Here is an 11,236-nt window from a genome sequence, read left to right as displayed (position 1 = left end):
TTCCTTTTCAATAGTCTTTGAGTCTAGAGGGTAAAAAGACGTCTGAAGAGGTATGATCAGGGCTGTAATGTACCTGGGGTAAGATTTTTCAATGAGATTCCCATACAACAGCCTTGTTACCTTAGAGCAAATGCATTGTCCTGATTGGGAAAAAAAATGTTCCTCAGCACAACTTTCCTGGTCTTCTACTCATCAAAGAAATTTTTCTTTTTCTTAAAGTTCCCTATATTAAGCCCCTGTGATCATCCTGTGTCCTTCAAGACAATCTATCAGGATGACCCTTTTTATGCTGTCCCATGTAAACTATCACTCAATTTGCAATTAAAAATTAAAAATTATCCTTTTGGTATTCCTAAAGAGTCTCCACAACCTCTCTACCTTTAATTTAACTAGCCTAGCAGACCACCATGGAAGTCACTGGTTTCTTAGGACCTTTTTTTTTTTTTAATTTCAAGGCACATTTAATAATACAAAAAAGGCCCCAGTACAATGAAGGCCCACATCCCCCATTACCACCACCACCACAATGCTCTTTCAACACGTGCCTGTTGAATAGAATGGGGATTTAATCAATTTCACTATTGAGAAAAAGTAACACCGGTGTCTCATCACAGTTAATACCCATATACAATCTAGTTGTGGAATGAATGTTTATAAATGCTTCAAACAGTTCAAATCTGGATTTGAAAACCACACCTCCGTGTTTGTACAGTCCTCAGTAAGATTGTCTACAGCATTAACAACTAGTCGAAGAACACACCATTGATTAAAAACCATGGAGTTAAGGCTCAATCAAGTAACAGAGCCCAAATGTAATGTTTAAGTGAATGAACTACTTGTACTGACATCTATCAGTTGGTTCTTTCAGGACTGTTAAGAGTTGGCTCTTAACAAAGAAACCCTTTAAAGGCAAATCACCTCATTCAAAGTTTTGACCCAGAAGTTCAACAACAAATCATCAAGTCCACAGTCTTATTGACAAAACTAATATACAATGTCTCTAAGTCACTATGCTCAAGAGCGATGCATATTCCATTTTTATAGTTTACTGGAATTTCACATGTTCAATTCGTGATATAAAATCTCTAGGTATTCATTTCTCCAAACTGTCTGAAGACACAGTGTGCCACAGACTTAAGACTTCTGCTTCTCCCTCTATTTTCTTCAAACAGAAACATTTCTCAAGTGTCTAAAATTCCTAGAAGGGATTTTTTTTTCGGAGGTAGACACTTCTTCGAAATAGTTCGACACCATCAGACCTCTGACTCAAGGGGAGGGGAAGAGAAAAAAGTTGAAACACAAGGTTCATCGGGTAAGTTTTACATTAACCATTACTAAGCTGGACAGTATAAGAATGTGGCTTTTTTGGCTCAAAAAGTCTGCGTTTTGGTGTGGAAACGTGTACGTGGCTGTCCCACCACAGCTTTCTCGTAGTGGGACTGTCAGGGAAGTCTTGACTGGGGAGTAGAATTTGTTTACCTATCAGGTGTAAACTACCAGCCACTCCGTTCATTTTGGGCTTGTTCCAGTTTGTCTTTAGTCTGTTCCAGTTCACCTTTCATTTTTAGGAGAAACAAGTTGATCGCTGGGTCTACCATGGTGGATCTCAGTTGGGCAACAGTAGGCTGCTGAACTTGCTTGAGGTACTGGATTTGAGTAGTACACTTTTGCATCTCTTGTTCCTTGGTTGCTAGTGTCATTACAAGGATGTTTTCCCTGCGTGCAGATTCTTGCTCTTGTTGCTTTAGTTTTCTTCAGACTCTCTTAAGCCAGTAGCATCACTAGAGTTCAGATCTGTGTACTTTCCCTCCAAAGCTTGTACATAGGCTTCATACTGCTTCCATCTTAAAATCAATTCATCTCGTGGCATAACTTTGAAGTCTGTTTCACTCAGTAGAACCTTTTTGGGAAGAGGTTCTTCGCTGGTCATCTTGAATCTCCGCAGACAGCCCGCCGCCCGTCACCCAGGCCGAGGCCACTGTGGCACCACGGCGGCCCGGCTCCGCCGCTCCTCGCCGCCGCAGCCCGCGCGCCCCTTTATTTGCGGGTCTCGCTGCCACCCTTAGGACCTTTTTTGAAGGTACCGTAATGAGACTGCTGTTGTTGTTAAGTGCTGTGGAGTCTTGCATAGCGTTTCCAAGGAGTGGCTGGTGTATTTGAACCACCAACCTTGTGGTCCAGTGCTTAAACTACAGCGCCACACTAGGACTCCCTAATGAGACTAAGACAAGTGTGTTACGTGTGTGAAGCCATCAATGACCACAAACACATTTTGTCTGGAATAAACCTGTACATGTATGAACTGTAACCCTTGTAACAATACTCTGACTTACTTACAAGTAAGAAAAATCGAGAGCTTTGTGGGCAGTAACAGTAAACATGAACTCACCTGCCATGATTATTACTGACCTCTACCTCTTTGAGTTTGAATCTGGTATGGCACTGCAGGATAATGTGCTGGACTGAGAGGTTGGTTTGAACTGCAAGACAGGCAGTTCAAACTCACCAGCCACTCCTAGGAAATCCTGCACAGTGTCTCCATGAGTCGGAACCAACTCAACAGCACTTAATAACAACAACAGCAACATCTATTTGGGTTAATGCCCTAGCAAAACAAATACTCTTATAAGCTAAGCTGAAGTTGATGCTGATTTCATAGTGATGTGGCTACTTTTTGTAACACTAAAGACATGGTCTTTATGTTTGTGCCCATTCCAAAGAGAGGTGACCCAATAGAATGTGGAAATCATTAGACAATGTCATTAATATTATATGCAAGTATACATTTGTGAAAGATAATTTAAAAATGGCTTCAGCAGTACATTGACAGGGAGCTGTCAGATGTTAAAGATGGGTTCAGACAAAGATGTGGAACGAGGGATATCATTGCTCACATCAAATGGATCTTGGCTGAAAGCAAAGACTACCAGAAAGATGCTACCTGTGCTTTATCTACTATGTAAATGCTTCTGACTGTGTGGATCATCACAAGCTATGGACAACATTTTAGAGGATGAGTATTCAGGAATACTTAATTGCCCTCATGAGTGACCTGTACATAGACCAAGAGGCAGTTGTTAGAACAAAACAAGGATACATTTGTTGTTCTTAAGTGCTGTTGCATTGGTTCCAACTCATAGCAACCCTATATATGGTTTCTGAGAAGCGGTTGGTGGGTTTGAACCACCAACCTTGCAGTACAAACTGACTTTACCTTCCAGTGCATTATTCGGCAGCACCATACCAGGACTCCAAGGAGACAGCAAATGGTTTTAAATCAGGAAAGGTGTACACCAGGGTTGTATTATTTTACTATAGTTATTCAATCTGTATGCTGGACAACTAATTTGAGAAGCTAGATTATATGATGAAGAATGTGGCATCAGGACTGGAGGAAGATTCATTAGTAACCAGTGATATGCAGATGATATAACCTCACTAAGAGTGAAGAGGACTTAAAATACTTACTGATTAATATCAAAGACCACAACCTTCAGTATAGGTTGCACCTCAATGTAAAACAAACAAACAAAAAATCCTCACTACTGGACCAATAAATTACATCATGATAAATGGAGAAAAGATTGAAGTTGTCAAAGATTTCATTTTTCTCAGATCAACCATCAACACTCAAGGAAGCAGCAATCAAGAAATCAAACGATGTATTGCAACACATCTGCTGTACAAGACTCTTTAAAGTGTGCAAGAGCCAAGATGTCAATTGAAGGACTAAAGTGCATCTGACTTAAGCCATGGTATTTTCAATAGCTTCATATGCATTTGAAAGTTGTACTCTAGAAGAATTGATGCATTTGAGTTATGATGTTGGAAAGAAATATTTAAAGTATCATGGACTACCCCCTTCCAAGACTAAGACTCAATGGGAATACACACTCTGATTGGTGACCACATTGGTCACCGATAAGGGGAAGTGAGGGAAAAACAGCAATGAAGTTGGGAGCTAAGCCCTAAAACATTCAGTAGGCTCCTGTGAACCCAGGTGGAGACCTGGTCATCCAGCAGTGTGGCAAGACCTGGGGACTCTTGGGCCCAGAGTCAGTGACAAAGCCACAGAGGACTAGAGTGGAGAGTGAAGTGTCCAACTGATAAGAAGAGAGAGCATATGCACAAGAACACCCACACTTGCAGATATTAACCACTTGACCTGGCTTCAATGGCTGGATGATCAGAGCTCAACCAGAAGAAGAAAAAAGAGGGAAAAAAGAGTAATCTGATATAATTTGATGAACTTGACCTACACCTATGGAAGCAGTAGCTCAAAAGAGAGAACAAATCTTTACAGCGAGGATCATTCCTACCCCCTCCATACACAGAGTAGACAGGAATGGGCAACTTGGACAGTGCTACCCAAAATGGGGGGCGGGGGGCGTGGACTACAAAGACAAGAAATGACTGGCTTACAAGCTTTCAAGAGGGAGCCTAGATCCAAAGGGTGTGGAGGAAGGTAGAATCTCCACTGAGTAGTAGCCAATCTGTCTTGGCAGAGCTGATGAAAGGAGATGTGGATGGGTCTTTTGTGATACAATAGTGAATAATTGCTATCAGGACTGACTGTGAGGGTTAGAAATGTAAAGGTAGACATTTTGTAGTAAAAGGAGGGGAGTGATTAACTTTTCAGTCTAGGAGTGGAGGTCCCTGGGACCATCAAGGGAGAAGAGTGGAGAGCGGGACCCTACCCAGAGAAGCAATGACGTCAGAGATGGAGGCAGAGACGATGACATGGAGAGATGGAGTAGCTAGTGACTTTAGACCCAGAGAGGGAGAGGGGCCATGTGCTGATGATGGGGGTGGGGGGCAGATTTGCAAGGTATACCCTTTGGTTAGTTGATGATGCATGGAGGGGATTGTGACCATGGCAATTAAACGATATACGATAGGATGAATGTAAAACTAATGTTCTCCTATGTAAACCATCACATACTTCACAATAAGCCTTTTTTTAAAAAAAAAGTATCATGGACTGCCAGAAGAACAAAACAGTCTGTCTTGGAAGAAGTACAGCCAGAATGCTCCTTAAACACCAAGATGGCTGGACTTCATTTCTCATACTTCGGGCATATTATTAGGGGGGATCTTTCTCTGGAGAAGGACAACATGCATGGTAAAGTGGAGGGTCAGCGAAAAGGAGTGAAATCCCCAGTGAGCTAGATTGGCACAATGGCAGCAGAAATGGGCTCAAGCATAGCAGCAGTTATGAAGATGGCACAGTATGGGTTGGTGTTTGGTTCTGTTGTACATATATGGTCGCTATAGTTCGGAACCAACCCAACAACACCTAACAAAAGACATGGATATATTTATAATTTAAAACTCTGAACTGCTGACTATATATTTAGAGGAAAAAGAATCAGAGAGGATAAATAATAAATAAATAAATAAATAAATAAATAAATAAATAAATAAATAAATAAATACATAAATAAATAACTGAACTTAGGACTCTAATATCACCATTAAACTTTCCATAGTAATCTAATGCTATTCAATTAAGGAGCTGCAAATGAAAATATTTCTAGATTAAAAAGAGCCACGTACACACGTAATGATTCACTACCTGATATTACAATAGAAGTCAGTTAAAAATTAATTGTTGATGGAGTAATGCATGATTTTTTTTGTTAGAATTTATCTAAATGAGCTATTTAAGACCTTTCCTGAATGAAGTATAAAGTCCATGAAATGTATGAAGTTGACAAAGCTGCTGCAGAAATATTGATGTCAATGTTTACAATTCTTAAACAGAAATTTTGGCTAGTGGCTTTTCAGAAACATGTTAACAAAGAGAGAAATCAATTTACTGAATAAAGACCATAAAAATTTCTCAAAACGCATGCCTATATAGGCCAAAACAAGCTTTCAATAAATTATTTGATTCTTAAAGGAAGAGAGCTGCACAAGTCGTACTTTTCATTATTCTAAGAGAGCATCACATTGTACTTCTTTAATAATGGACGCTTAGCCACAGAAATAATGATGATAAATGGCATAGGCCAAAGATTCCCTAACCTGAAAACGTGTTAAAGATAAATGTTCTTTCTTGCCTAGCTGCCCCACACTACCCCATTCTGAGATTCTGAATGAATAGGTCTGTAGTTCCGGGGGTGGCTTCAGGAATCACAATTCTTTTTCTATAGAAATGCTTTTCTTAAGCCTTAAGCAGAAAAGAGACAAAACAAACGTATCATCTACACAAGGAAAACAGTCAGCACGCACACAGTAGAGAGGCCGATGAAGTCAGCTGACAAACATCCATAGTTCATTACATACAATAGACAACAAGGAAAATCATCACAAGAACATGATTTGTGGTCAATTTATCACTGTAGCACACAGGCCTACAGAACCTGGGAAGGGAACATGATTGGGCTATGTACATAATTGCAGCTTAAAAAAGGTTACAGGATTGGTTCTGGGGCTTTGATTACCTGGCTGTGTGCTGATTGGGCTATGACTCGTGATTATGTTAGCCTGAGTCACAGCCACAAGGTGGCTACAAGACAATACAGGATTCCCAATTTTTTTTTTCTTTTAATATCTGTATTAATTTATATTGTTGCGTATGGCCATTACACATTATAATCGCTCCTTTTTTAACCTTTCTTTAATCTTAGTTTTTTTTCATGTCTCTGTATTTATTTTGGTTGTCTGAAGTTTATTTGGTAAACTCCTCTGAAAAGAATTAGAAACAAAATTCCCTTACTCCTTACAAGTTTATAAGGGTTTGTGCGCTTTACAGCTGAACTTTTTGTTTTCAAGTACATAAAATCACTGACTCCAATTTTCTTTCCTTGAGTATCTTCAATATGTGACTCCAGTTTCTTCTAGGATAATAAAGAATCTGATGATAATACAATCATTTTCTCTTCTAAGTCACAGGCTCTTTTTGCCTACATAGTTAATGGCTTTTTCTTTTCCTTTAGGGTTCAATAATTTTACTAGAATATGTCTTGATATTTGCCATTCTGGGTCAATATTCTCAGGTATGCAGTGCCCTCTTTTAGATCATTATCAAACCATTTTTTTTTTTTTTTAATTTCACAAAAGTTTCCAGGAGTTATGATTTTAATAGTTGACTTCCTTGCTCTGGTTTCTTTTTCTCTAAAGACTAGATATTAGATCTGCATGCCTTCAATATTTGTCACATTCTCTTGAATCCACTCTCTCTCACTCTTCTTTCATTTCTTTATTTTAAAATTTTTATTGTGAATTGAGTGGTAGTTTATATGGGAGCAAATTGGTTTCACACTCATCATTTCATTACAATGATTTCAATCTCTTCTGTGCATCCTCATTCAACAGTCTTTGCTTTTATTCCCTCTGGGGTTTTTTTTGTTTTGTTTTGTTTTGTTTTTTGTTGTTTGTTTGTTTGTTTCCTAAGAGAGGTGGGGCAGGCAGGGGGGCGTGGACTGAAACACTCAGGAATATATAATAATTTAAATAACCAAAGGGCACATTCTGCAAGCCTGCCTACTGGGCACCAACTCTCACACCCTTTCTTTCCATGAGTCTAAAGTCCTCAGCTGCTTCCTCTCCTCATGCCCTCATCTCTGCCTCCATCTCTGGTATCACTGTGTCTCTGGATAGGGTCCCACATCTGCTCCTGCACTTCTCCCTTGATGGTCTTAGGGTCTTCTGTTTCTGTACTGTAAGATTAACTACTCCCCCCTTTTTGTTACAATGCTTCTACCTTCACAATTGTGACAGTCACAATTAGTCATGGTAACAATTACTCACTGTTGAATCATAAGAATCTTATCCCCATCTCTTTTCACCAGACCCATCTAGACAAGATGAAAACTGTTCAGTGGGGACTCTACCTTTCCCTGCACATTCTTTTGCATATGTGTTTCTTTTTCACTTAACTTTTTTTTTTTTCGTTTCTATTGTGAATTGAGTGCTAGTTTACATGGGAGAACATCAGTTTTACACTCATTATTTCATTGTAATGCTTAACAATCCCATTTGTACACCATCATTCAACAGTATTTGCTTCTATTCCTTCTGTTTTTTGTTTGTTTGTTTTTTGGGGGGATGTACACAAAAACATTCAGGAATATATAATAATTTAAACCACCAAAGGGCACATTCTACAAGCCTGCCTCCTGGCCGCCAGCACTCAGTCTTTCTGTTTCCATGAGTCTAGAAAGTCCTCAGCTGCTCTCTCTCTCCATGCCTTCATCTCTGCCTCCATCTCTGGTGTCACTGCTTCTCTGGATAGGGTCCCACATTCCGCTTATGCTCTTCTCCCTTGATGGTCCTAGGGTCCTCTCTGTTCCTGGACTGTAAGATTAACTACTCCCCACTTTGTTACAGAACTTCTACCTTTACACTTGTGACACGTGCAATTAGTCATGATAACAATTACTCACTATTGAATCATGAGAATTTTATCCCCATCTCTTTTCACCAGACCCATCTAGACAAGATGAAAATGATTCAGTGGGCCTCTGTCTTCCCCCGTACATTCTTAAACTAAACTCTCTCTTGAAAACTTGTAAGTCAGTCACTTTATGTCTTTATTGCCCCCTCATTTTAGGTAGCTAAAACTCCCAATTTTAAACTTAAATTAGACAGCATGTATCTGATTGACTATCAATAAATTTCCAGACAAGCTCCCTTGTTCTTTGTGGGAGTGTCTTTCTGCATACTAGTTAATCAACTTTTGACTAGATTCTTTTTGAGGGCAAATAGTCCCTCCCTGGGCTTATCCCAGACTTGTCTAAGTGTAGCAATATTGCTGGTTTAATGGTCAGCAAGTACAGGGTGAGGAACAAAGACTCAAAATGGAGTTGGGGCTCCTGCTATAGATAACAGTCTTCCCCAAATCAGATGCATCAGTATTTAAATTCTAATGAATTTCTGATTTACTTGGCTCTTTCTTTGGTCAAATAGTAACACTACATACTCTGTTGAATCAAAACAAAGAGTTTTATTGAAGGAGAGACACAGTTTAAATTGGAGATAAACAGAATCCACATGTGAGCTATGCTTTCCTAGGAGTTACAAGCCTTCAGAAAATATCTGTAAGATTAAGTCAGAAATTGAAAACATAATATTCTGATGGGTTTACTAGCAATTTGTAAAAGTGGGCTAATAAAAGAAGGAGCTATATAGTGATTGGAGTCCTGTAGGATAAAGCACTAGACCACAAGGTCAGTTTGAATCACATGGTTGGTGGTTCAAAATCATCAGCCACTCCTCGGAAACCCTATATAGGGTTGCTATGGGTTTGAACTGATTCAACAATACTTAATAACAACAACAATACAGTGACTGGTGAAAACAACATAGTGGGTTTACATGATTGGTTAAGAGTACACATTGCATGCTTTTCAATTAATTATACAATGGTCAAAGAACAATGTCAGGACATACTTTTCTGGGAACAAGTTATTAAAATTATTTTTTCAAGCATATCTTTTCTTGGGGAGTTATTGTAAAGATTTCTCAGTAAGGCTATGCACCAAGACCCTCTAGGAATAGCCTATCACATCTTGTACCTGTTTGACTATAGAGGAAAAGACTACCTGGGAATAGGCTGTGATATCCTGTATTTGCCCTACCATAAAGGAAAAACATTTCCTTTAAGGTACATGCATAAGTCAGCCCAAAGATTAAAACAACAACAAAAACAGCTGTTATAAAAAGCAACTTTAAAATCCAAGATGGATGCCAGACTCATGCCAATATTGAAAATGGAGGCAAGGCTTCATTTCCTAACAACTCTATTTACACACACCAAATACCTCAGATTTTATACACCCAGACACTTTAATGACACCTCATATACAGTTTAGGGAATCAATGTGATGGTTCTGCCAATTGCTAAGTATATCCATTCCTGTTGCCCGTAAGGAATCAAGGAAATAACCATAGGTAGATGTGGAGATTCAATCAACCTACTCTAGTTGGACTTGGGCCAAGATTCCATTTATCATCTGATCCACCCTTTAGAACTTGTGGGAAATATACTCTCTATGATAAGGACTTGACTGCTAACCACAAGGTTGGCAGTTCAAACCTACCAGTTGCTCCTTGGTATCCCTATAAAGGGTTGATCTGAGTCAGAACTGACTCAACAATACAATAACAAGGTGCTATATTTATTAACTTTATGGGGCGATGTCCTCCTGAGCTCATTCTCAGATTCTTCTTTTTATCAGATATATGTTTTGCAAATATTTTTATCATAGTCTGTGGGTTGCCTTTGATCTTTGACAGTGTGTTTTGCAGAGCAAACATTTTTTAATAAATTGTTGCTTATAGTTTTTTTCTTTCTTATATTTTGCTTTCTGTGTGGTTATTTTAGCTTTGAGTGAGTAAAAATAGCTTTACTATTCATTTGTGCAGTTTTATTCTTTAATAAATGGCATCCTTAAATTGAAGAACAATGTGACTAGATTAAATATATCACTAAAGACATTTCCAGCTCAAATTTATTATCAAATGTACACAGTTCTAAACGTTGATTATAATTTCTATAATTTTCTTGTATATTCTCTACATAAAAATTGTGTTTCATTTCTTTAATGCATCTTTTTGAATATGTTTTCTACTAAAAAAACCCAAATGTCTTCCCATCCCATCTTGTTGTCTTAGTACTTAAATTGGGGGGAAAAAATCTATACTTTAAATATTTTTGTCTCTCATAGTTTAGCTTTTTCTCTAAGTCCGTAGCCAGTGATAAGGACTTAAGACCAGCAAGTTTAGAAACTTTTATTTCAATTCACCAAATATTCTTCTTCCACTGTATAAGTAGTTTTTAAGATTTTTGTATTCACTAAGATATTCAGTGGCTTTCTGACATTTCTAGGTTGACAAGGACTCCATTCCACATGCTCTCCACAAGCAGGGGCTATGTCCTAGTTTGGGAGTCAGAGATGCAGCATCTCTTATGAATAATTAAACACTGCCCAGTCCTTGGCCATCTTCACAATCATTGTTACACTTGAGCCCAATGCTGTGCTACCATGTCAATTCATTTTGTTGGGTGACTTCCTCTTTTTAACTGACTCTCCACTTTACCAGGCATGATACATGACTGTAGGGACTGGTCCCTCCTAATAAAATGTCTGAAGTATGAGAGATACAGTCTCACCATCCTGACCTCTAAGGAATATTCTGAAAGTGCTTTCAACACTTGTTTGTTCTTCTGGCTGTCCATGGTATTTTCAATATTCTTCTTCAACAACACAACTCAAATGCATCCATTTTT

The 11,236-nt window shown here is 38.6% G+C and overlaps 2 pseudogenes; both read right to left on the bottom strand.

The window, feature by feature from the left end:
- Positions 1-1,475: 1,475 nt before the first annotated feature.
- LOC102834189 lies at positions 1,476-1,930 on the bottom strand (annotated as a pseudogene).
- A 30-nt stretch (positions 1,931-1,960) lies between these two features.
- Positions 1,961-11,236, bottom strand: part of LOC102823234 — a 41,096-nt pseudogene continuing 31,820 nt past the window's right edge.

This window comes from Chrysochloris asiatica, unplaced genomic scaffold (assembly GCF_000296735.1).
Source record: "Chrysochloris asiatica unplaced genomic scaffold, ChrAsi1.0 scaffold00103, whole genome shotgun sequence".
NCBI lineage: Eukaryota > Metazoa > Chordata > Mammalia > Afrosoricida > Chrysochloridae > Chrysochloris > Chrysochloris asiatica.
The sequence above is the reverse complement of the archived record's forward strand: the minus strand, read 5'-3'. Positions and strand labels throughout refer to the sequence as shown.